The sequence below is a fragment of the Monomorium pharaonis genome, chromosome 2 (assembly GCF_013373865.1).
Source record: "Monomorium pharaonis isolate MP-MQ-018 chromosome 2, ASM1337386v2, whole genome shotgun sequence".
NCBI lineage: Eukaryota > Metazoa > Arthropoda > Insecta > Hymenoptera > Formicidae > Monomorium > Monomorium pharaonis.
The window spans coordinates 4,124,487-4,148,721 of record NC_050468.1 but is presented as its reverse complement, the minus strand read 5'-3'; the positions used below and the strand labels follow the sequence as shown (position 1 = coordinate 4,148,721).

The following is a 24,235-nucleotide window of genomic DNA, read 5'->3' as shown; positions in this document are numbered from 1 at the left end:
TTAGTGATACATTTCTAGTGGAAACTATTGCATATATCGTCGCCTGTATTTTTAATAAAAAAATATCATCTTTACTATCGATTTTGAGTGCTGTGGGAATGACCCTCGGCCGAAATGCTCACGATTATCCCGGGAAAGAAGATGAGTCTAGACGCGTAAGCCTAGTCGAGGAAAGAGCGCAACAATGCACTCGTGAGGCATTTGTTAAATTTACTTTATGGCCCTAGAATAGATGACCAGCGTAAGTTAAAAAAAATTTTATCTGTGTTTTATAAGTACTTAAAACTTTAAACGTTTTTCTCGAAACAGCATTCTTCAAATTGGTGACCACGATTACTCAAAAACTATTACATCCATCCAAGCACAATTTTGTGTTTATTTTAGATGATAATAGCTGGTGCTTAATCGTGGCTTTTTAATTTATTTCATTTCAATCAATTACAACCGATTTTGCAGACAAAAATGATCGCGATTTTTAAGCAAAAATCGACATCTTAACTTCAAACTCTTATAAAAAATTCAAAATTCAATCTTTTTTAAAATCCTTTGATTAAGCACAGATATACTCATCAACTAACAAGATAATTTTGGTTTTTGATTTCAGATAAGCCTAGGAAGAGTTAGAGCTAGAGTGGTCACCGCAAGATAACTTTTTTTCATTTTTCTTTGCGGAACTGTAACTTTATAAATACTTTTTTTTTCAACAAAAAATTAGGTAGTATTATTTACAAGTTCCTTTTTTAGATGCAAAAACTTTTGTAATAATAAACCAATTCAATTTCTATCCAAAAATGATCAAAAATTGCTTTTTTTGTCTCCTGGCTGCACATAACGCCTTAAACAAAAGCTAAAAATAAAATTGAAAACATAAATGTAAATTAAAATGTATCTTCAAATAGTTCTTATAAAATGAACAAATCTATTATACACATTTATTTCATCTCTTCTCATTAAGAAAATTTTAACTCTATAACGATTTTATACAGTACTTGAGTATTACATTATGAGAAAAATATGAAAGAAAGAAATATGTAGAAATAAAACCGTTTTAGGAAACTACAAATATGTAATAATTTCATAGTTAGTTACTTTATTTCGGACTTCCCTTAGAGTTGCAGGGGTGTTTTCAGGGGGACCACCAAATCCCTTACAATCTCCTATTACAGTTAATTACATCCATACTTATCAAATAAAATACATATACATATGTCGTGTACGTTAACTCTCGACTTGGCCATTGGGCAGCCTTGATGCATTTTATGTTGACGCTCGACGCTCGATTTCAGCATCAAAACTGATCACGTGACCAATTCTATCAGTGGAAAAAGAAATAGCGAGCGTTAACATTTGTTTCAGCGTCATTTTGATGTCAACAAACGTTTTCAGCATTGTGACTTACCCAGTGAACACGTTTTATAGCGGCAATATAACATGGAAGTTACATGTAATGTAATATTGTTATTTTTGTGATATGTAGATGCTACATAACATGGAAATAACCTGTGTTGTAGCATTTGTTATACGCAAGTAATATAACTGTTATACATTGTTTTGGCGTTACAGTTATGTAACAAAAATTGTATAATCGTAACATAACACGCTCGTCAATGTTATTACGAAACGATGCGTCGTAGTTGACTTGGAAATCAGACAAAACTATAACATCCTGAATGAGAGATCTATTTGATATTTAAAAAAATTATCATAAAAATAATGTTTTTAAAAATAACAGTTTGTCTACAATTACTGCGCACAAAAAATGCACAAAATTTAAATTCATCATGTACTGAACAAAAACAGGATAATAAATGTACTATTCAATTTTTTTTAGAATATATGACCTATACAGGGTCATTCAGAATAACATTAGGTCCGTAAAATGACGTATTCCTGACGCAATTCTAAAACGATTTTTCCTTTACCAAAATTTTATTTGAAGCGTAGTTTTAGAGTTATAAGCCAAAATAGTTAACGAATTACGCGTCGAGTACAGAAGGCAGGCAGGGGCGGCGCGTCGTAAGGGCGGACGAGTGTAACGCGGGCGCGGCTGACTATCCGCGTCAGCTGACGGGTGATTACCACCGCGTAAGTCGCTATTTTATCTTATAACATAAAATTATGCTTTAAATAAAATTTTGGTAAAGAAAAGATTGTCTCGGAATTATGTTAGGAATACGTGTTTCTTAAAATCATTGTAATAATTCAAAGTTGTTCCGGATCGCCGGCCGTCGAACGCTGCAACCAGCTGATTGCTACTTACACGCGATGTGTGTGTACGCCGTGTTTCTGTAAGAGAGAGCGCGAGAGAGGGACAGAGAGAGAGGGGGGGAGACGTTCATACACACGCTCGCACACACTTTCTCTCTCTCTCTCTTTCTCTCTTTTTTACACAAACACGGCATGCATACACACATCGCGTGTAGCAATCAGCTGGTTGCAGCGTCTGACGCACAAACACTCATACACTCTCTCATTTAATTACTCACACACCTGCTCACTCACCTTGTAGTCCCTCTTCCCTTCCCTCTTCCCTCCACCTCTCTTCTTCTATCTTCTTTCCCCCTTCCACTCTTCTCCTCTTCTCCTTCTCTTTTCGTCCTGTGTCCTTATTGTTTCTCTTCTCTCGCACCTGAACCTCTCTTCATTTTTCCTCCATTTCCTCCTGTCTCCATCGTATTCTCTTCTTGCACTCTCTTCTTCTTACTTCTCTTCTCTGCTTCCTTCTTCCTTTCTTGCTCTCCTCCTCCTTCACTGTTCTCCACCAATCCTCTCCCTCCTCTCTTCTCTCATCTTTATCCTTCCTGCGTATTCTTTTCTTCTTTGACTCCTTCCTGTCTTTCTTTTTCGCTCCTTCTTTCTCTTGATATCTTCCTCATCCTCATTCACGCTCCATCCTTTCTCTCCGCAACCCTTCCTCCTCTCTACCCCATCACTTCCGTCTCTTTCCTCTCCTTCTAATCCTTCTGTAAAACCCCCCTGCGTTTCACTTTCCCCCTTACCTCTCTTCTCTCCTTTCTTCCTTCTCCTTCTTCCATTTCTTTCCTCCTCCTCCTTCCATTCCTACTCTTCTCTCTGCTTTCTAACCTTGTCGTTTGTCTTTTTTCCTCTCTTTCTCTAACCTTCTCTTGCTCCTCTACTGCCATCCTCCTGCTTCAGCTCCTTACACCAGCCTTCTTCTTCTGCGCTCTGGCACCATCTCCGTCTCCTTCCATCAATTTCCTTCACGTCATTTCGTATTCTCGCCTTCTCACCTACTGCTTTCACTCTACTTTCCATCTTCATGCTTTGAATTCCCTTTCGTTCTCCTATTTCGCCCTCCAATCTCCTGATCACTTTTCTCCATAATCTTCTTGTTGCTTCATATTTCCTTTCTCTCACACCCTTCTTCACTTATTTCTCACTTCTAAAATCATCGGAGCCAATCATCCCTCCTCCCATACCACCGCGGCATCATAACAAATCATTAAATAATTTATCAATAATGTAGTGTATGTCACGTCGTGTGCACGAGCGCAAAGACCGTAAGCGCGCAACACCGATAGTGGTCCAAGTATCACGCATGCGAGCAGTGTCATGTCTCTTACTCTCGTATAGTCGTTCGGAACGGCAACAGCTTAACAGCGCTCGTCTTATCTTGTATTTCGGTCTTTTTATAATAATACATATTACTAGAGTATTTCGCTCCACCTGTGTATCTTCTTACTGCTATTCCCACGCATATACTCCAAATAATATATATATATATATATCCACTATTCTTTAAACTATGCAACTTGCAAAAGAAAATCATGCAAATTTCATTTATACATTTGAAAAATCTGTTTCTAACAGATTTTGTATAGAAAAAAATTATAAATGTATGAACTGCAAATTTTATTTTTTTAATTATGTAAACAGATCATATACTTAGTGTTAATGCAACACAATGTTTAGTTTCAAGCAATAAGAGGTTGCTACTTTAGGAGAACTAACCAGAATTGGCGACTTTTCTCTGCTCTTCCTTGACACTGTTATGTCAATTGATTTTCCGTAACTTAGGCTGACGAAGATATATGCTATGTGTCTTTTTACTTTTTTAAATAAGAATCTTATTTAAAATTAAGCAAAAAAATTATACGATTTATTTTGCATTACATTAATGGAGCATCGAAAAGAATGTCGAACAAATTTTTTAAAATTATTCTTTATTACATGTATCATGTGAGAGAAAATTTAAGAGAAAATAATAGCCAGAAATGTTGATATCTGAGATGAAAATTATAAGTGTATTTTTCGTGAGTCATAATAAATAGATAAGAACGTTTGCACGAATATTATAAGCATGTGTACTTTTTACGTTTCGTTTTAAAACGTTTCCCATTTGCAAATCTTGGTAGATATTGGTCATTATTCTTACGCAAAACATAATTTATTTCTGGACACTCATTACGTTGTTCCATTTAACAGTTCTAATTAACCTAATTTTCACATTGTTCAGTATACATTTATTTGCAAACATTTACCATAATTTTGTTATTATATCAACATCCAAATAACAATTAATTAGCATTTCTTTGTTTAGTTTTATATTTCTATTAATTATACATTCTATCTTTCTCTTGTATACAATATAAATATACAATATATTAATACAATGTTTACAATATATTCTGTATAAATATAAAATATATCGAGAAAGATCGGTTTAGATTCGATAAGGATTGAGAACTTACTGTGATAAAATTCACGGCGTAAACTAACAAAGACTAACAGCATCCGGAAATTCAAATAAAGCGTTTACTGCGTGTCGGCATTAACCGTTAATTAAACGCAACTATTGGATTTGCGCGAATCCAAGTCGGCAGTGGTAGCGCGAGGCATATCATGTAATTTTGGAAACAGTAATGTTTTTCCATTTCTGCACATCTCTGGAAATCCTGGTAATGTTATAATACCCTCCGCACAAAGAGAAAAATTTCTTTAGATTTAAGAAATTTTCTTAAATCCAAAGAAATCTATGCATTGGAATAATCCAAACAAATCAATTTTTAACAACAAAATGCAATTGTTTAACTTTTTAAATAACATATTTTTATTTTAAACAATTTTATTATATTATTCAAACAACGTTATTGTTTCGCTCAAAGTAATGTATTACTTCACCAATGTATTACTATTTGAACATATGTTTCTCTTTTAAGGAGACAGAAGCTCATGACCGAATTATTCGGTCCGAATACGTGATTATCACTACACGCAGAAAAAGGATTCGTTATCGAAGCTAAAATTTTTAGCCATGACAGATGTGTCTTTAAGACACAATAATAGGTACCACATAGGTCCCGAGAGCTTACTACGATAGCTCGATAGCATAGGTTGATCCGTTTTCTGTCACCGTGGTCTAGTTATACATATAGCCTTTCAAGTGTAAATTACATTACGAAAAAGGTGCCGTGTGCGTCGTCACCTATGGGATGTAGTTCGCGGACCGTCACTAGGTGACGACGCACACGGCACCTTTTATTCCAAACAATAAATTAATTATAAGTAGCAACACTCTTATTTCAATCAAACATATTTTATATCATTTTTATTCAAAGTTATTCAAAGAAATGTTTTATTTCATGGAGTAATATTTAGTATAAGAAATTGTTGTTTCATCGAAACATATTGCTTCAAACAATTGTGTTATTTCTGTCAAACAATATAGTTTAATGTAACCAAGTGTACAAAATTTGTATTCAACCAAATAATATTTGAGTTAAAGAAATTTTGTTTCAATGAAACAAATGTAATCCAAACAAATCAAAATAATAAATGTAAAGAAATCCTCTCAGTGCAATCTGTAAATTTATTTCGTAATGGCAGTATCTCATTTATGATCTCGATTAGTATAGTTCTTGTACAAACATATCACTACGAGCAAACTTAATATATTTAATTACGACGTGTAAGCAATTTATATTAAAAACTACAATTGCAATAACAAATCAAGAGGAATAAAGTTACGATTAGGTCGGACTTTCGACTTTTTGCAACTATATGTTCTTACGTATTATGGCACGCTAATTACAAATATGTAAAAATTGGCGCAAATTTGATTTTCATTGAGGAAACCATGAAAAAACCATTAAAATTATGCTTTTTTCTATTGTATTTCTGTAAACAATGGAAATTTCAGATAAAAATGTTTCAGACCAAAAAATATTTGAGATAAAAATTGTAGATCTCATCAAAATACACATTTTATGTCCCATTGATTTTTGACATAAAGATTTTGATAGTTTGAGTAAACATTAAAATTAGCTAATAAAAGAATTGTGTTAAATGGGTTATATGAAGTTTTAAACATTTAACATTGTTTTTCTCAAAAACTATTATTTTTATGGCAAAAATCAATTAAACATAAAATGTGTATTTTGCTAAGATCTACAATTTTTATTTGAAATATTTTTCAAAATTCTCATTATTTACGAAAATAAATGGAAAAACCATGATTTTTATGGCTTTTTCATAGTTTTTGCAATGAAAATCTAATTTGCGCCCATTTTCACTATCATATCCGTAATCAGCGCATCAAAATACGTAAGAATACATAGTTTCCAAAAAATCAGAGGTTCGACCTAATCGAAACTCATTCACTTCAGCCATTATAACAAAAATATTAGCTCGAATTAATCAATAAATATTTTATTGATTCAGGAAAAATATATAATTCTCAAATGTTAAGTTAAAAAGAAAAATTATTCTTTAAACTAAAATGGAAAATAATTAACCCGTTAACGTACAAACGGACAATTTTTTGGAGATTTTTTCGCTCAAAAAATTCATCATGTTCTAGTTCTTCAAAAAATTCAAGCCTAAATTTTTCTTACGTAAAATTTCATGCTTTTCAAAATTCAATGTCATTTTTTTCAAAAGATCAATTCCAAAATTGTTATAAACAATTTTTTCGAAGAAATTTCCACTGATAGATTCTTTTTAACCAACGATATCACATTGAAACTGCTTGAGCTCATTCTTCGAGAGTAAATTAATTGCGTCCATAGACTTCAAACTTCAAAATCAGTCACTTAGTTTTTTAAAATTTAACATGGCGCCGGCCAAAATAGCGCTGTAAAGCTGAAAAATTCGATCGATTATTTTTTACGCGAGAAAAGGGAATAATTGGATTTCGGTATCAATCGAATAATACTTTTACATGGTTTTTTTTGTCACTGATTACAAATCCGAGATTAGATTTGCAAAATTTAATATGACAGATCCAAGATGGCAAATAACATTAGAAAATAAAAGTAAAATTAACTCAAAATAAGTATATAGGAATTTTCGGGGTCGTTGATTATATATTTTAATTCATTTTCATGATATGCCTATTACATCGTGGATTAATCGTGGAGGAAAAAACGGCTATGTCTAATTTGAAGATTAGTATAACACTATATGTTGTACAATCAAATAAGTATATTACACAAAATTTTCATTTTTAAAAAATGGAAATAAGTATTCTGAGATAAGTTAATACTTTGTTTTATAATTTTAGTGTTTTGGTGTTATTTTTAGTTATTATATTAAAAGAAAGAGAAGAAGAAACATTTTATTTAAACTTAAAGTATGATAGATGGATAGGAAAAGAAAAATGAATAGACAAGTAAGAAGAAAGAGAGCATGATGCGCGTGCACGCACGCACACACACGTGCGCGCGCGCGCGTGTATTTTGTCTCGAGTCTCTTCTCTAAATATTATATAGTATAATTAACTCGGAATTAACAGTCTGGCCAACAGAATATGTCTACTTACGGTACCAAATATAAGTAATTTTACAAAAAAATGGTATAATAAAGTGAACGGTTTATTTTTTTGCAATGTATTGAAATAAATAAAAAGCATGTGAAATCTTGTTTGAAACAATTACAACAAACTATGTCACCCAGCTGGCCTGCTGATGACGTGATCACAGGCTACAAAAAAAAATATCGGAGATATGTTTATATGGCTGCCTAAGGATTATTTGTAAGGATTATTTGTCTTAGCTTATTTAACTGCCATGCATTCTATGTAAGCCGGATATATGGATAAGACACAGAAATATACCAATAAGGGTCTTAGTGAAATCGAAAAACTAAAAAGTAATTATTTAAATACTTTGTCGTTCCCAAAACAATTTATTATAATTAATTCAATTCTCTTCATACATTCATAAAAAACACATTCAAAAAATTTTTTATTTGTAGTTAAATTGTAATTGTACTGTTATAATTATGTTTATCGTCCCTATTCTGTCTGTGTTTCATTTAATGCTCTTGGAACATACATTTATGTGCCGGCTTGTAATGGAAAACAAAAGCATGGATCTTATGGAAATTATGGAAATTGTGAATGTGGTCTATGGCCTTTAAGTAATCTAGGCTATCACCTGCAAAGTTGGCAAGCTTGAAAAATTTTCATAAGAGCCACGCTTTTCCATTACAAGCCGACACATGATTATATGTTCCAAGAGCATTAATTAAAACAGGGGCAAAATATGATTATTATCAATAACTGTAAAAGAACAATCAATATAATAATAAATGTACTACTACAATTTAACTACAATCTTAACTGTAAAATAGCAATAAATATAATGCTATATTAAATTGATGCAAAGAGAATGAAAAGTAAAATATGGGATGACGTATTGTATCATATTTGAGAAATCGACTCGTAGTCATTTTGTAGTCTTTCATCTCATGTATGTCTCAATTTACAATAAAAATGAGTTAGAAAATCAAAAATATTAATAAAAATTTTAAATATAATCTTTGTAAGTGTATGAAAAAAATTGTATTAATTAGAATAAATTGTTTCAGGAACAAAGTATTTAAATACTTACTTTTTAGTTTTTGATTTGACTAAAAGCTTTATCTGTATATTTCTGTGCCTTATCCAGCTCGCGTATAATCCATGACAGTTACTAAATAGACGTAGAGGTGATCCTTGGCATCCATATAAACATATCTCCGATATTATAGCCTGTGACTATGTCATCGGCAGACCAGCCGAGTGACTTTATAATCTGTAACTTTATTGTAACTTTATTGTTTCAAACAGGATTTCACACTTTTTACCTATTTCAATAATCTAAAAAAGATGGTTAGACAATATCTTAATTTAAGAGCCACACAGTTACAATATAGTATTTTTTTAAATAAAATTATAACACTTGTAGCTATTCTCTTATCTGGTCTGCCATAAAATAGTGACATACTTGAAAAACTAGAAGGTACACCTTTAGATAATTTTTTTGATAAGAATTGTACTGCCAATTCTCTATTATATGATGGTTCGCTGCATTTAAAATGGGATGAACCTCGATAAACTTATCAACAGTAGCATACACCAGCTTAGAAGAAAAAGAATTTTGGTGTAACAGCCAACAATTTTTCATAATAAAATTTCTTACTGTTTCTCTTGAAAATTCAAATAATAAATATGATAATAATATGATATTCTTATCAAATAGCTTGTTCTTTCTTAAATCTTTTGCAAAGGTTTCCTCAAAACAAGTTATATCTTGCAATACAGATACTTTCTAACACAAAAAATAACCATTCGCTTCATCCTATCATTTTTGGAAGGAAAATTACGTTATTTACGTTACCTTCAAAGTCCACATATATTGTTAGATACTCTGTAAATTCCGAGCTTTGTGGTTAATTATCTTTCTTCTTATCGTCCACTTTTTTCTTTTATCTTCTTTTACTTTAATTTCTTTTACTCTTTTCTATTCTTCTTTTACTTTAATTTCCAATAAAGAGTTTCTTCCTGCCTTTCTTTTAATATCACTAAAAATAAAACATAACACAAAGTATTAATGTTATCTTAGAATACTTATTTCATACAAAAAATAAAAATTTTGTGTAATATACTTATTTGATTGTACAACATATAGTGTTATACTAATTTTCAAAATACAACGTCTATATAATATATAAAAATTTGAAACACTTTCTGGTTGGTCTAATATACAGAAAAGTTATGATATTTTTAACAATATGCGGCATTGCCAGATGGAGTGCAATGCGGCATTCTCGTAAGAAAAAACCATATAAGATAAAATAAAAAGCTTTATGAGATTTTCCATATTCTAATAAAATAATTCCTTTTGTGAATCCCCAAAATTGAATTCCATGAACAAATGAGCAAGTGAGAGATCTATTTTGACGTCTATAAAGCTGGCACAGCTACTTAAGCAATTGAATAAAACTTATATATAAATTTAGTGCTCTTTTGTTGCTAATTTGTTGTTCCATTCCCGATTTTGTTGCTCCAGCCGATTCGGAAAAACCAGTAGCTGTGCCAACTTTAAATAAAGTTAGCACAACCCAAACAAATTTTTTTTTTAATTAAACAAATGCAGTAGATTTTTTTGCTCCATTATTAAACCCTAAAACCACGCCCAAAATTACCCTATAGTAATAAAATGTTCTAAAATAATAATTAACCACATATATCAAATCATAGCCGTTACTCGATTTTGTTGCTCGTTATTTATAACAATTCCGATTTTATTGTTCTACCTATCGACTGAAAACCACTCCTAGCCACTCTACATTAGCACAACACCCTAAAACTGAAAATAGCAACTATATCTCAACTGATAACGCTTCATCAATTTTGTTGCTTGGAGTTTATAGCCACTTTATTGCAATAAACAATTAGCAACAAATTTGAAACCTGCATATCCTCCGAGCAACTAAATCGAGAAAGATTTTAATACCAATATTAATCGAGCAACAAATTCTATAAGGGTAATTTGCTCTTGAACGCGTTCCAGCACAACCATTCTTTTAGTTAGTTTTTTGCAATAAACAATTAGCAACAAATTCAGAAATTGCATATTCTTCGAGCACCTAAATCGAGAAAGACTTTAATACCGAAATTAGTCGAGCAACAAATTCTATAAGGGTACTTTGTTCTTGAACGCGTCCCAGCACTCTTTCAGCCAGTTTTTTGCAATAACAATTAGTAACAAATTCAGAAACTGCATATTTTTCGAGTATTATATATTAGATCGAAAAGGACTTTAATACCAAAATTAGTCGAGCAACAAATTCTGTAAGAATACTTTACTAGCTCTTGAACGTGTCCCAGTACAACCACACTTTCAATCCGTTTTTTGGAATAAACAATTAGCAACAATTTCAGAAACTGCATATTCTTCGTGCAACTAAATCGGAATTGTGAGCAAAAATAAACTGTGAGCAACAAAATCGATAAAGCGTTATCAGTCAAAATTTAGCTATTATTTTTAATTTTAGGGTGCTGTATGGAGCTAATGTGGAGTAGTTAAGGTGATTTTTAATCGATAGGAGTGGAGCAACAAAATCGGAATTGTTATAAATTGCAAGTAACAAAACCGAGGAAGCGATATCATTCAATATATGTGGTTATTTATAATTTTAGAACGTTTTGTTACTATAAGGTAACTTTGGAGATGGTTTTCGGGGTTTAATAATGGAAAAAAAAATTCGGAATAAAATAACTAATTAACAACTAATTAGATCTACAAAAATCCACCGTATTTGTTTAATTAAAAAAAATTTTGGGGAGGGGTTGTGCTAACTTTATTTAAAGTTGGTACAGCCAGTGATTTCTCCGAATCGGTTGGAGCAACAAAATGGGGAATGGAGCAACAAATTAGCAACAAAAGAGCACTAAATTTATATATAAATTTTATTCGATTGTGCTAAAGTGGCTAAAGTGACTATGCCAGCTTTATAGACATTGTATTTTGATAATATAGTTTTCAGTTTTGTACACGAAAGTACTTCAAATATATATTAAAAACGTAATGATTTTTACCAAAATTCTGATTCATTTATTTTCAAACAAACGTACTGTTTGAATTTATCAGATTTTTAATTAATGTCATTAAACTTTTTTTCGGTCATAACTAGAATGCAATCAAATTTGTCAAATTTGTCTGATTACCTCAACCAAAATGCTAATAACCAAATTTGTTTCATCATTTTAATAAAAATTATAGATCATTCATATATTTATGTAAATATTTGTCATGTACAGTTTGTCCTTGTTTACTTTTTGTATCTTTATGAAACTTTTCTTGCCATTCCACCAATTGGTTTTTGCATTATTAATAACTTTTTAAAGAACAAAAAACGGGACTAAAACTTATTCAACGTCATCACTTTCAAGTCTTAACATCATATTTCGAGATCAAGATCATTAAAACAGCTCTCTTATCAATACATTTAGCGTATACTAGATAAAAATAGAAAGTTTAGTTTTTAATTCTGCAGATTAAAACAACTACCGATTTCTAATTGAATTTAATAGGCGTATTGACTTACACCACATATACTTAAGCACTTGCGCAAATTACCAGATACAATATCGGCGTTATTACTGTCAATTAAAAGTGAACATTGTTATTAATAAGCAAGCAAGATGAAATCAAGCCCAATGGGCGAGCGAGCCTCCCGTCGAAGCTTACTATTATTTAGGAGAAACGCATGGTAACGAAGTAACACACACATACCCATGCACGTCCGGAAGGTGTCCTTGCAAAGGTTGATTGTAATATCATCGGTGAACGCAGTGTGGCGACTAACTGATTTAACGTCGGACAGAGCTCATATGTACAGGCATATGTATAGATTAAATGAAACGCGTTCTGAACCGCAAAAGCCATGCTATTGTCGACATAGTTTTCATAGTGGCGTTTACCCCGAGATACTACTTTAACCTCGAGAGCGTCACGGGAATTGCGGGCATCGTTTTACTTTAAAGTACCATACAAAATCCACGCATGCCATCAACAACTACTTTTCACGTATGTATGTGTGCGTGCGTGCGTCCGTGCGTGGGCGCGCGCATGTGTATGTGTGTGTGACAGCAAAGTCACAGTATAGGAAAGAACAGTAGGTTCACTCTACTGAAAATCGTGCTAATGGTCGTTCCTTGCGCATGACTTATGCGCACGATATGCACAACCAACAATATGGCGACAAAGTATGTTTATAACAAAGTGCGTGTCCTCACCAATGGGACCATCTTGGTGCTGGCGGCCGAAAACTTGCACCAATGATTAAAATCCGCGCACAACCAACAATATGGCGGATCTTTTAGTCATGGAGATCAAAGGCACCGACGCTGAGTGGACCTACTGTTCTTTCCTACTGTACCAAAGTGTTACATTATCATTTTAACTCTAATATATTAGACTCATGGAGATCAAAGGCACCGTCGCCGAGTGGACCTACTGTTCATTCCTACTGTACCAAAGTGTTACGTTATCATTTTAACTCTAATATATTAAACTCCAACGTAGAACAATCGACTTATTATCGAAAAAAAAAATCTTAAAATTAATTTATTTAAAAAACATCAAAAAAATAATAGAATGTACAAAAAAGGTCTAGACTGCAGAGTATCTTCAAAAATGTGGTGTCGTTACGACACCAAGTACAAAAAATATTCTATTATAAATAAAATATCCTATAGCTACGGTACTATAGCAATGTTGAGGCGTTACATAGTATAATCTGTTGTTTTATCTCAAGTTTTCGTCTAAGATTTTACGATTTAAATATTTCAAAAACAAAAGTTATAAAATAAAACATCTAAGGATATCAATATTATTACATAATATTGATACGAGTTTTCGATTGCAACCAGGCCGAATAAAATCGATGCAGTCAATCCCGAGATTTCGAGATCGAGTCTGTAAAAAATGACATTTCGACATTTCCAATATCAGACTTTGACATGTCCGCCAAGGTGCATAACGTTCATATCACTCAAGATGCGTTCATATTAGATTATTCTCGAAGTTGCGCAATCGCTAACACGGCGGCTGTTCTTCGAGCCAATTGAGAAAATGACCAAACAAAAATACCGAACATGACTTGTTTTCGACGTACAAGTTTATAGTTGAATTTCGCGATCAGTTTGACAGTTGGTAATAATTTGTTCTATACTAGTGATACATGTAGAAACATCTTGCAAAAAAGTTATCTATTGTTTTGTTTTGTGTATTGTTTTATATTGTAATAGGAAGTTTAACCCATTAAGTCTCAAGCGAATAGTTTTCTGTGACTTCTTAAGTGGTATTTTATATTATAAATCTAATCTTCAAAAAATTTCAAACTAACTTTTTCTTATGTAAAATTTCCTGAACTTTCAATATCCGGTGTCAGAATTTCTCAAGAATGCGATCTGGACAATTTATGTTAATTTACTTGCAAAAAAACTGATTCTTTTTATTGAATTGTTTTTTCAATTAATATTTACACATAAAACGGATAGAAATATTTCTGAGAAGTGAAAATTTTGCATCCATGGACCATGAACTTTCCAATATGTGTGAGTATATTTTAATTCAAGATGACAACATCCAATATGGCGGTAGAAGATGGTAATAAAGGTCCGATCGTTTATGTGCGCAATCGGGCCTCACTCGTTAGAAAGAGAGAAAACATATAAAATTTCCGATTTTTCCAAATGTAAATATTTCTTTTAATCGCTTTATCATCTAAATTGGTTTTTAAAGCTTTTTAGGGCCGCTGATTGGTATTCTGTTACCAAACATGTCAAATTCAAGATAGCGGATCCAATATGGCGGTCGAGAATATTTGAAGTCAATCAAATTTACTGAAAATCACTATATGGGGTTTTTGGGGGTTACTGATTATGAATCTAGCATCAAAATCTTCGAACTCAAGATGATGGATTCAATATGGCGATCAAAAATGTTTGAAGTGAGTGAGGCCTGGTTGCGTACATAAGCAATTGGACACAGTCCCGATTGGACACGGATTCGATTTGACACAGACTCGATTGGACACGGACCCGATTGCACACAGACCCGATTGCACACCGACTCGATTGCACACGATACGATTCCGCATCGTAGAATAATGTAAAAACAACCTAGATAGTACAAAAAATTTAACATAAATATTTATAAACATTTTACAAATTTATTAAAAAAATATATATTTTAAAAGTTATATAATCATTTTTCATAAACCATCTAGAAATCCATCTTTTAAAATATTTTTTTTAAATGTACTGAAAAATATTTATGGTATATGAACTCAAAATATTTCTTATATTTTTGGATTATAATAACATAAATATTTATTTTAAATATATTCATGAATATTTATCATAATTTTTTTATACCTGGCAAACTTAGACATAAAAAGCTGTACAAAATATTTATCATAAATATTTTTCTTTCTTATAAATATTTTATAGTCGCAAACCTATGTGGTGCAGAGAATGCTTTGTACACACGCACGCACGCACGCACGCACGCACGCACGCACGCACGCACGCACGCACGCACGCACGCACGCACGCACGCACGCACGCACGCACGCACGCACGCACGCACGCACGCACGCACGCACGCACGCACGCACGCACCGCACGCACGCACGCACGCACGCACGCACGCACGCACGCACGCACGCACGCACGCACGCACGCACGCACGCACCCGCACGCACGCACGCACGCACGCACGCACGCACGCAAGCACGCACACACACACCAAAATACGCGTCGTACACGTAAAACGAGGCCGAAGTTGAAAAATCTCTCGGTTATTTTGTTCTGCAAGTTATTCGAGCTCTTTTCTAAACTTAAAATACACTATGAATCGCATTGCAATATTTATAATAAATATATTATAGATCATTCTGAATACATTTAGACCGCTAGTAAAATATAGATGACGCAATGGGTGCTATATATTATTATAAGGTACCTGTACCCAATATGGCCATGTACCCAATTTGGCTCACCCCCATTTTTAAATAGTTACACAATGAATTTCACAGATAACGCTAATATTGTATTATCGCTCAGGAAGTCAATGTATTTATGCTAGTTAACTACTCAATATCTCCTTTCTACGGCTTGTAATCACACTTTATTCAAATTGTGTTCTTTTGAATCTAAAATTTCAGAGGTAAGTTTTTGCCTTATGTAACTATCATGTAACAATTAAAAATATCCACAATTCATATTATTGTAGCTCTTTATTCAGGCTTTTCAACATTGTATTTATTTTAGGTTTTTATTAAAACATCTTGTTCATAATTAGAGAAAGAGAGCTCTTTGTATTGTGAAACCATTATGGCCAGGAACACTACTAAAAACACAATATATCTTATTAATATACAAGAAAGTTAATCCGATTCCTGAAACGCTTTTTTTGCACCGCTTAACTAAAAAGGGGGTATAATTAATCTTGCGCTTTGAAAATATAGTAAATATCATTCAAAAAATCTGAAAAAATTTATGCAATATATTAAAACCTTCTACTTTATGATAAAATTATAAAATATAATATTTATGAACTTTATATAAATAAATTTTTGCAATAAATAAATAAACTCTTGAAAAAAATTACTTTTTTTTAATTAATAACTTTGCGAAAAAACAAGATTTAATGAACTAAAGCTTAAATTAAAGTTTAAGAGTTTATTTTTTGAGAAAAAAATATTGCAATATAATTTAACAAAATTAAAATCTTAATTTTTCAACTTGAAAATATGATTTTTTCGAGGTACTATCACAAACTTTTTAGGAAATGAATACACATGTTTGTTAATTAAAAAATGTTTTTAAATAAAAATAATGTATCATTTACACATATTTGTATAAAAACGATACAATAAATGATTATTTATATAAACTGAGCATAGAGTGTTTCGGTTTTTAGCGTTGTGCCATTTTCTGATAAAAATAATAGTACACTGGAACCCTGCGTTAGCGTACTCCGCGTTAGCGGAAACTATCCCCTCCATATGCACTCGGCCCACATGAGTAGCGTGTGTGGGGGATAGCAATGAGCAATGCAGTCGCGTATTTCACGGAGTGGGAGTGAAACCAAGCAATAGGAGATAACCCCGCGTTAGCGGACTAAAACCCCGAACAGTCCGCTAACACGGGGTTCCAGTGTAATATGAGGTTATATATGTTTCCGTGTACTATTATATGTATAAGTAAAAAAACATGAAAATTATAGAACTTACTTCAGCTCAAAAATTCACGCAGTGTAACTGGTAACTGAAAAGGGACGTCAGTTCGACCCAACGTCAACTTCAACTTTTCATCAAGGCGGACTCTCCCCTACAGTACAATTTTTTAGGGATAGGGCCTGCTCTCTCCCTTGGTTTTAAAACAGCTACCGGTTGAAATATTGGTCTGGGTCAGATTTACCTCCCTTTTCAGGAATCGGGTTAAAATTTTGTTTCTTTATTTAATGTTTAACTTTTGATTAATATTTCTTGTCTTTCTCTAGTTAGTTGAACTTTTTGATAGGTAAACGTTAAGCTAACGCCTCTTGTAGTAAATAAGCACAGTTTCATTATTTATTGAATAACTGTGTAATTTTTTTCATTAGTATATTAATAAGTGCTTAATTAAACATATTGATTCTGTTATTTCGCATTTTTTCACGATTACATGATAATTTTTTTGCTGTATTTGATTCTGAAAACAATTCCTTTTTCAGTGAGTGTATACAGTCTAATGAATTAAAAGATATGATAAGTGACTGTATGAAACGCCATAGCACTTCTGCTGCTCTAATATTGCCATCGGTTCCAGGTTTAATAATATATGTTTCCATGACTTTTAAAGTTTCCGCTTGACTTCGAAATCTCGTTTTATGTTTCAAAGTTGCAATATGCTCATTTATATCAGTGACTTTTTCATTAGCGATAAAAATATATGAATTGCATATTGTACATAAAATTTTCCAATCAAATTTTTCTTTTTAAAAGATTGGAAATTTTTTTGTAATTCTTCGTTAAATGTACATTTACATTTTGACATTTTGAATAATTCAATCAACTGTAGTACACTGAAAAAATATATACTAAATTTAAAAAAATTATTTTTTTCAACATTTAGAAGAAAAAAGTTATTTAAATCAAGCAAAAATATGTTTGAATTAATAAAATGTACAGTATATTTTACAGTATGTCTTTTAACCTTACAGCTTACCTTAAGGGAACCGTCTACATTAGAGAGTAAAAAAAATCGATTTTTTTTCTTGCTTAAATCGATAGTATTTCATCCGTAGAACATGCTCCTGAAGTCTCAAGTATAGATTCAAATTGTATCAGGCCGAAATGAGCACGTGCAGTGCGCACATCCCGAGCGGGACGGCAAGTAAAATCTTTTCTAAACTCATTTGAGTTGGAAATTAAAGTTTCCATTTGAGTGAACGCAAAAGAACGTGAAAAAAAATCAATCTTGAAAACTATAAAAACCATGCCTCTACGTTTTCTGACTTCACTCTGACGGATTTTTTGCGTGGAAATTTATAAAAAATAAAGTTTAAATAAGTTTATAAAACTCTACCAAAAAATACAGAAATATTAAAAAATAAAGTTCCTAATGCGTATGCATAAATTACTCTTTTTATAATTCAAAGAGTAAAAGAGAAATTTATATGTAAAATTGCTATATGTTTGAATAAAATAGAAGTCACGTTAAACATTTATTATGAGATTGTATTAAAAAAAAAATAGTTTTAAATGTATTCAACAAATTTTGTTTCTTTATATTAACAAAATATTAACAAAACTATTCAAAAGAATATAGTATTAATAATGTTAATTTAAATTTCAACTAATTGTATAATTTTTTGATGCTGTATTTCTGTGTTCAGCAATGTGTGTGTGTGTGTGTGTGTGTGTGTTTATATTTGTAAATTACATACATTTATTTAGGTATAAATATATTTAATTAAATTTAGTATACTAATCTGGTAAAAACCAATTTCCTATTATCCGTCTTCATATAATAATTACCTGAACTTGCAATCTGATAATTATCGTGCAAGTCTAGAAAAACAGATATAGTTAACCCGGCATATTAATGCATATGTCGCGAAAACGCCCTATGCATGAATGTTATAAGTTTGCATTCATAATATTAATTCAATGATATAAATAATATAACAATTATAATATGCATAATTAAAATAACTCGCATCATTAAAATATGGTAATCATTAAAAAGGATATTATTTCTTATTCTGAAAGATATGTTATAATTACACACACACATACGCGCGCGCGCGCTATCTATATCATCTATAATTTCTAAGGTATTCTGAAGTCCCAATCTTTTATATACATCCTGCATATTTGTTAATTATGAATTATAATTCTGTATCTATTAGATACATTGAAAAAAAGTAATATATCCAATAAAATATGTAGTTGCGGGTTGCCACTACAGATATACTCAATATAATAACATATGCTATTGCTGCATCAACATTGTACTTGCATTAACAGTAAATATTATTGTATTAAGTATTATATGTAGTTAGCAACCCGCAACTACATATTTTATTGGCTGTTACTATTTTCTGAGTAAGAATATTACTTCAAATATTTAAAAAATATATATAAATTACTAAAAAAATTGTGTCAATTTTGTTTTGAATCGAAAAGATTAATAAATTTATAGTGACTTGAACGACAGTGATAAATCTTAATGCAATAAAATATTTTGAAATATTAAATGCATATGCCGTAGTGAAAAAAAGTGAGATATTATTCACACTGAACATCGAATGATTTGTTTTGTTTACATAAGCCATAGTAACATGCAACAAAACGCAACAAATAATTCCGATACGAGAATTTAACAGATTCTCGCATTACTATAGCCCTGTTTTAACAAATGAGCATCTATTTCGGATAAAATATCTCGCGCGCGTTGATTTACCTCTTCGAAAACCTGCCATTTTAGCACATACACGAACGCAAATATATCAATCAACATACGGTATACAGACGCTTACGCGAGTTTTTGCGACAAATTTCGCTCTTTCGGTGGAAATGTCCATTCCTTGGAGCGGTACTACGACCACAGGTCTTGAAGCTCCAATTTCTATCTAACGTTATGTGCTCCGTTGCACTGGGAATGCCGAAGTTTATATGTGATCGACAGATATTTATTGGCATTGAGCGCGAACGTAGAACATACAACACACTTGTACTCGTGGGAACAAACCGTTTGGAACTACGTCTGAAACCGCGAACTATCGCCGAAGGGTCAAATCTTGACCAAGTTACAACTGCGGTACTACATCATAATATTATGAGTATATGCAACTATGATATTTTTTAACTCCTTTCCTCCCCCCTTCACAAAAATTGATCGTAAATTTTCATTGCGCGTTCATGAATCTTTGCCTAGGATAGTATAAGTTTAGTTTGTAAACTGATGTATTATTTTCATGTCGCGTGACAATGAATATGCTACTTGTGTTTCTATTCAGTTCGTATGTTACATAAATATTTTACTTTGTCAAGTCACATTAACAAAAATACAAAAGACAGTCAAAATGCAATGACATATCAATACCACCACTGGCAATATTATACAAACCATCTTTTATTTTACCGATTTTCGCAGTTTTATTTGACTGCTCCTTATATTATTTCGTTTAAAATATCGTCTATTCGCAACATATATATTATAAAATTACTTTACTATAACTTAAATTGTATATTGAATACTTTGCAATTGAAGTAGTTTAGTGCAGGATAACAAATTAGTTTTAATTACTGAAGAAATAATGATAAAGAAGTTATATAGTTCTAATACAATTTCTTAATTTTTTTCTCAGCAATTTTTATAATAGATTACAAGAATTGTAAAATATAGATAATTATTTAGATTTATAAGATATTTGTAAGAGTTAATATAAATTGCAGAATTATAAAAAGTGTAGTTAGTAGTATTGCATAATCCCCACATATCTATTCCACAAATTAAACCTTTTTTCTCGCTTTAGTTTTTTGTTAATTTTGTTTAAATTGTTTATTTGAAGAATTAGCTTTAATAATAATAATGAGTATTAATCCTTTGTCAAGAAATTTCTGTTAGTAGTCTCATAAATCGGTTTAGTTATTTCTAAAAAATAAAATGGTATTTAATAACCTTTTTCTTTATTGCTTGAAATATTGTGTGTGTACATTAAAATTTTATGTAAATATAATTGTATATAAAATTACATTATATTACATATATTTGTAGCATTTTAAATGCCTTCAATATATTATATTCTAACACATATCTAAAGTAAAAATTAGTCGAGCTTTATTTCTTGTTCTCCAATTAGAGTTTTTAAATTGTATAAGATAAAGCTGATAAATGCACGCAAATAAAACAAAGTATTTCACATTTAAATAAGCTCAGAAATTATATTTTCATATTTACTGTAACTGAACAAAATATTTTCTTGAATTTTATTAGGAAACTACTTTCATTGAGTACTCAAATTATTCCTATTCAGTTCCGCCTAGTTTAAGTTGTACTACTTGGAGTAAAAGAATAATGCTTTTCTAACTTTTACATGATGACATCTGTCATGGTTCAAGATTTTGAAGTCTCGTTTAGAATAAAGTAAAATTTAAACTCGGACGGCATGATAATAGTTACTAGTCAACTTTTATTCTGCTCGTAATGACTTAATTTTATTTGTAACTAGCAATCTGCAGTAACTGCATATATCATTCAGCATTTCATCAGATGATCAATATTTATTGTCAATCAAAGTTCAATGTAACCAATTATTCAATTCTCTCATGGAATGTACAAAATATCTCATATTTCCTTATAATTATAAATTCAAGCAAAAAAATTAAAAAAAATGCTGTCCATTTTAACATCGCGACATATACAGGGAGTTCGAGAATTTTTGACATAGCGTTTGCATAGAGGTAAAACGGACCAAACTGAGTAGAAAAGTCCTCATTTTGCAATTGTCGCAATAGTTAACGAGTTATTAATTACTAGCTTTTGAGCCCGCGCGAAGCGGCTTACAAGTTATTAATTACTAGCTTTTGAGCTCAAAAGCTCATTCTTCACTCATACACTCATACACATATTTGTCTTCCAGCTCTGTTTATCTGTGGTTCATATTTTCTCTCACATATTCCACATATAGCAACATTCTTCGTTTTTCTTTTTTTTCGAATAAATTGAGTTCTTTTTCTTTACGTTTGAGCTGTTGACGTTGGTGATGATACATACTAATTCTTTTCCGTCTTTTTTTCAATTTTTAGATAATTTTTGATAAACCCTGTGTTTTTGTACATACAAACCCCTTTCTTCTTTCCTTTAGAAATTTGCAATTTTCCTCTCCTTTACCTGCTTTTCTTTTTTTTAAATTTTGATTTATTTCCATGTTGAACTAACCTCATTTATCTTAATATTTTACATTCTTTCATACATTCCAATATTTTCTCCGTTTTTTTTTTGTTTGTTTCTTTATAATACTTCTCTATATACGACATTTTTGGTATAACATTTTTCACATCTTTCAATGAGATGTACCTGTTTGTTTGTTTTTTTTTATCTCTATTTTAACATTTTACTTTCTAAAACATCATTTTTTAAACTATTTTTATTAAATTTATGATATTATCCTTTTTTAAACATCTTTTTTAATAATAACTTTTTTATATCTTTAGGTTAATATATTTAAATTATAGATTCTTTTTTTGTATTTTCTTAATCTAATTTTTTTATAATTGTACCTTTTTTTAATTTCTTCATGTTCTCTTTCCAAAGCTCCATTAAAATTTATCTCCAAATCTTTCTTACTTTCTAAAAATCTGTGCTTGTTTTTCTCTCTTCCTTTCTAAATATTTCTAAACATTCATTTTCTAAAAGAACAAATTTTAAACTTTTTTTAAACATCTTTTTAAAAAACAAATTTTGTTTAATTTAGGTTAATATATTTAAATATATATTTAAATTATCAGTAATTATAGATTTTTTTTCTAATTTCTTAATTCTAAACTTACAAATTTCCTCTATTTTTAAAATTAGACTATTTTTTTATTTGTACCTCTTTTATCTTCTTCATGTTCTCTTTCCCAAGCTCCATTAAAATCTTTCCCCATATCTTTCTCACTTTCTAAATCTGTACTTGAATTCCTCTCTTCCATTCCAAATATTTCTAAAAATTCAATTTCAAAGACATCAAATTCTTTACATTGCAAAACGACAATCTACATATAAATCTATCTACAAATATATTTAATCTACTATTCATTTTTTCTTGTATACTAGAACACAACATTGCGCGCGCTTTGCGCGCGCCATTTGACTTTTTATCTTTTTATTTTTAGTTTATAAATAATATAAATTGAATTATAAGTTAATACAGAGAGAGAAAGAAAAATAAATACTTTAAATAAAAGTTTAATTTAAAATATTACATTTTGATAGTTCGCGTTATTGTATTTGTTATTGTATCACTTTATCGTATTTGATGATTATCGCGTACTGTATTTAATGGAACATGAATTTTATCAGAAGAAAAGAATTTAAAGAAAAGAAAAGGATTAAGGATAGGGAGAGAGAAAGAGAGAGAGAGAGAGAGAGAGAGAGAGAGAGAGAGAATGAATGAATGAATGAATGAATGAATGAATTTATTTTTGGCCAGAGGGTATGACCCTATATGGCCCCATAGATATTACAGATTGTTGATTGCTGATATATGTTACATTGAATAAGGACATATCATCTTGGTTATAATAGTCGACGAGCAACTCGAAAATAGTTACCAAGACAAGTATAGTGAATGCAAGTGTAAGTACGTCAGGCTTTGTCATTGGAGTAGATGATAATGACTATCCGTTAATATTTTCGATAATGTTCAGTATAGAGGTGACTAGGTTGCGCAGAATGTGCCCGTGTATCTGAGTAAGCGTGATCCGATTCGCGGATGATATCACTCCTGGACGCGTGGTGAGCAGTAGCGCGCCTCAGTCGCAACCAGAGAAAGAGAGAGAGAGAGAGAGAGAGATTGATTGATTGCGTTTATTATGCCCGAGCAATAGCTGTAGGGCAAAAAAGATTGAGCAGAAACATAGATTTTACAATTAGTCAAACAACAATCAAATTAAGAAGAGAGAGAGAGAGAGAGAGAGAGGAGAGAGAGAGAGAGAGAGAGAGAGAGGGAGAGGGAGAGGATAGGGGAGAGGGGGAGAGGAGGAGGGAAGGGAGGGAGGGGAGGAGGAGGTGAAGGGGGGAGGGGCGGTGAGGGGGGAAGAGCAGAGAGGAGAGAGACGGAGAGAGCTAACGAGAGAGAGAGAGATGAGCAGTGAGAGTACGAGAGATATGCAGAGAGAGAGAATGCGAAGAGATTTATCTTCTATTAGCTCTTTCTCAGCTATTGTTCATACTCTCATTGTC

The 24,235-nt window shown here is 31.5% G+C and overlaps 1 protein-coding gene and 1 long non-coding RNA gene across 3 annotated transcripts in view; both read right to left on the bottom strand.

The window, feature by feature from the left end:
• LOC105833146 (transmembrane protein 132E) overlaps nucleotides 1-24,235 on the bottom strand; it is a 301,760-nt gene that overhangs the window by 219,226 nt on the left and 58,299 nt on the right. The gene's annotated exons all lie outside the window — the stretch shown is intronic.
• Nucleotides 6,789-14,842, bottom strand: LOC114254183. Its single transcript, XR_003625552.2, has 2 exons — nucleotides 9,621-14,842; nucleotides 6,789-9,362 (listed from the first exon to the last, which is right to left on the bottom strand). It is a non-coding gene; the product is annotated as an uncharacterized LOC114254183 (long non-coding RNA).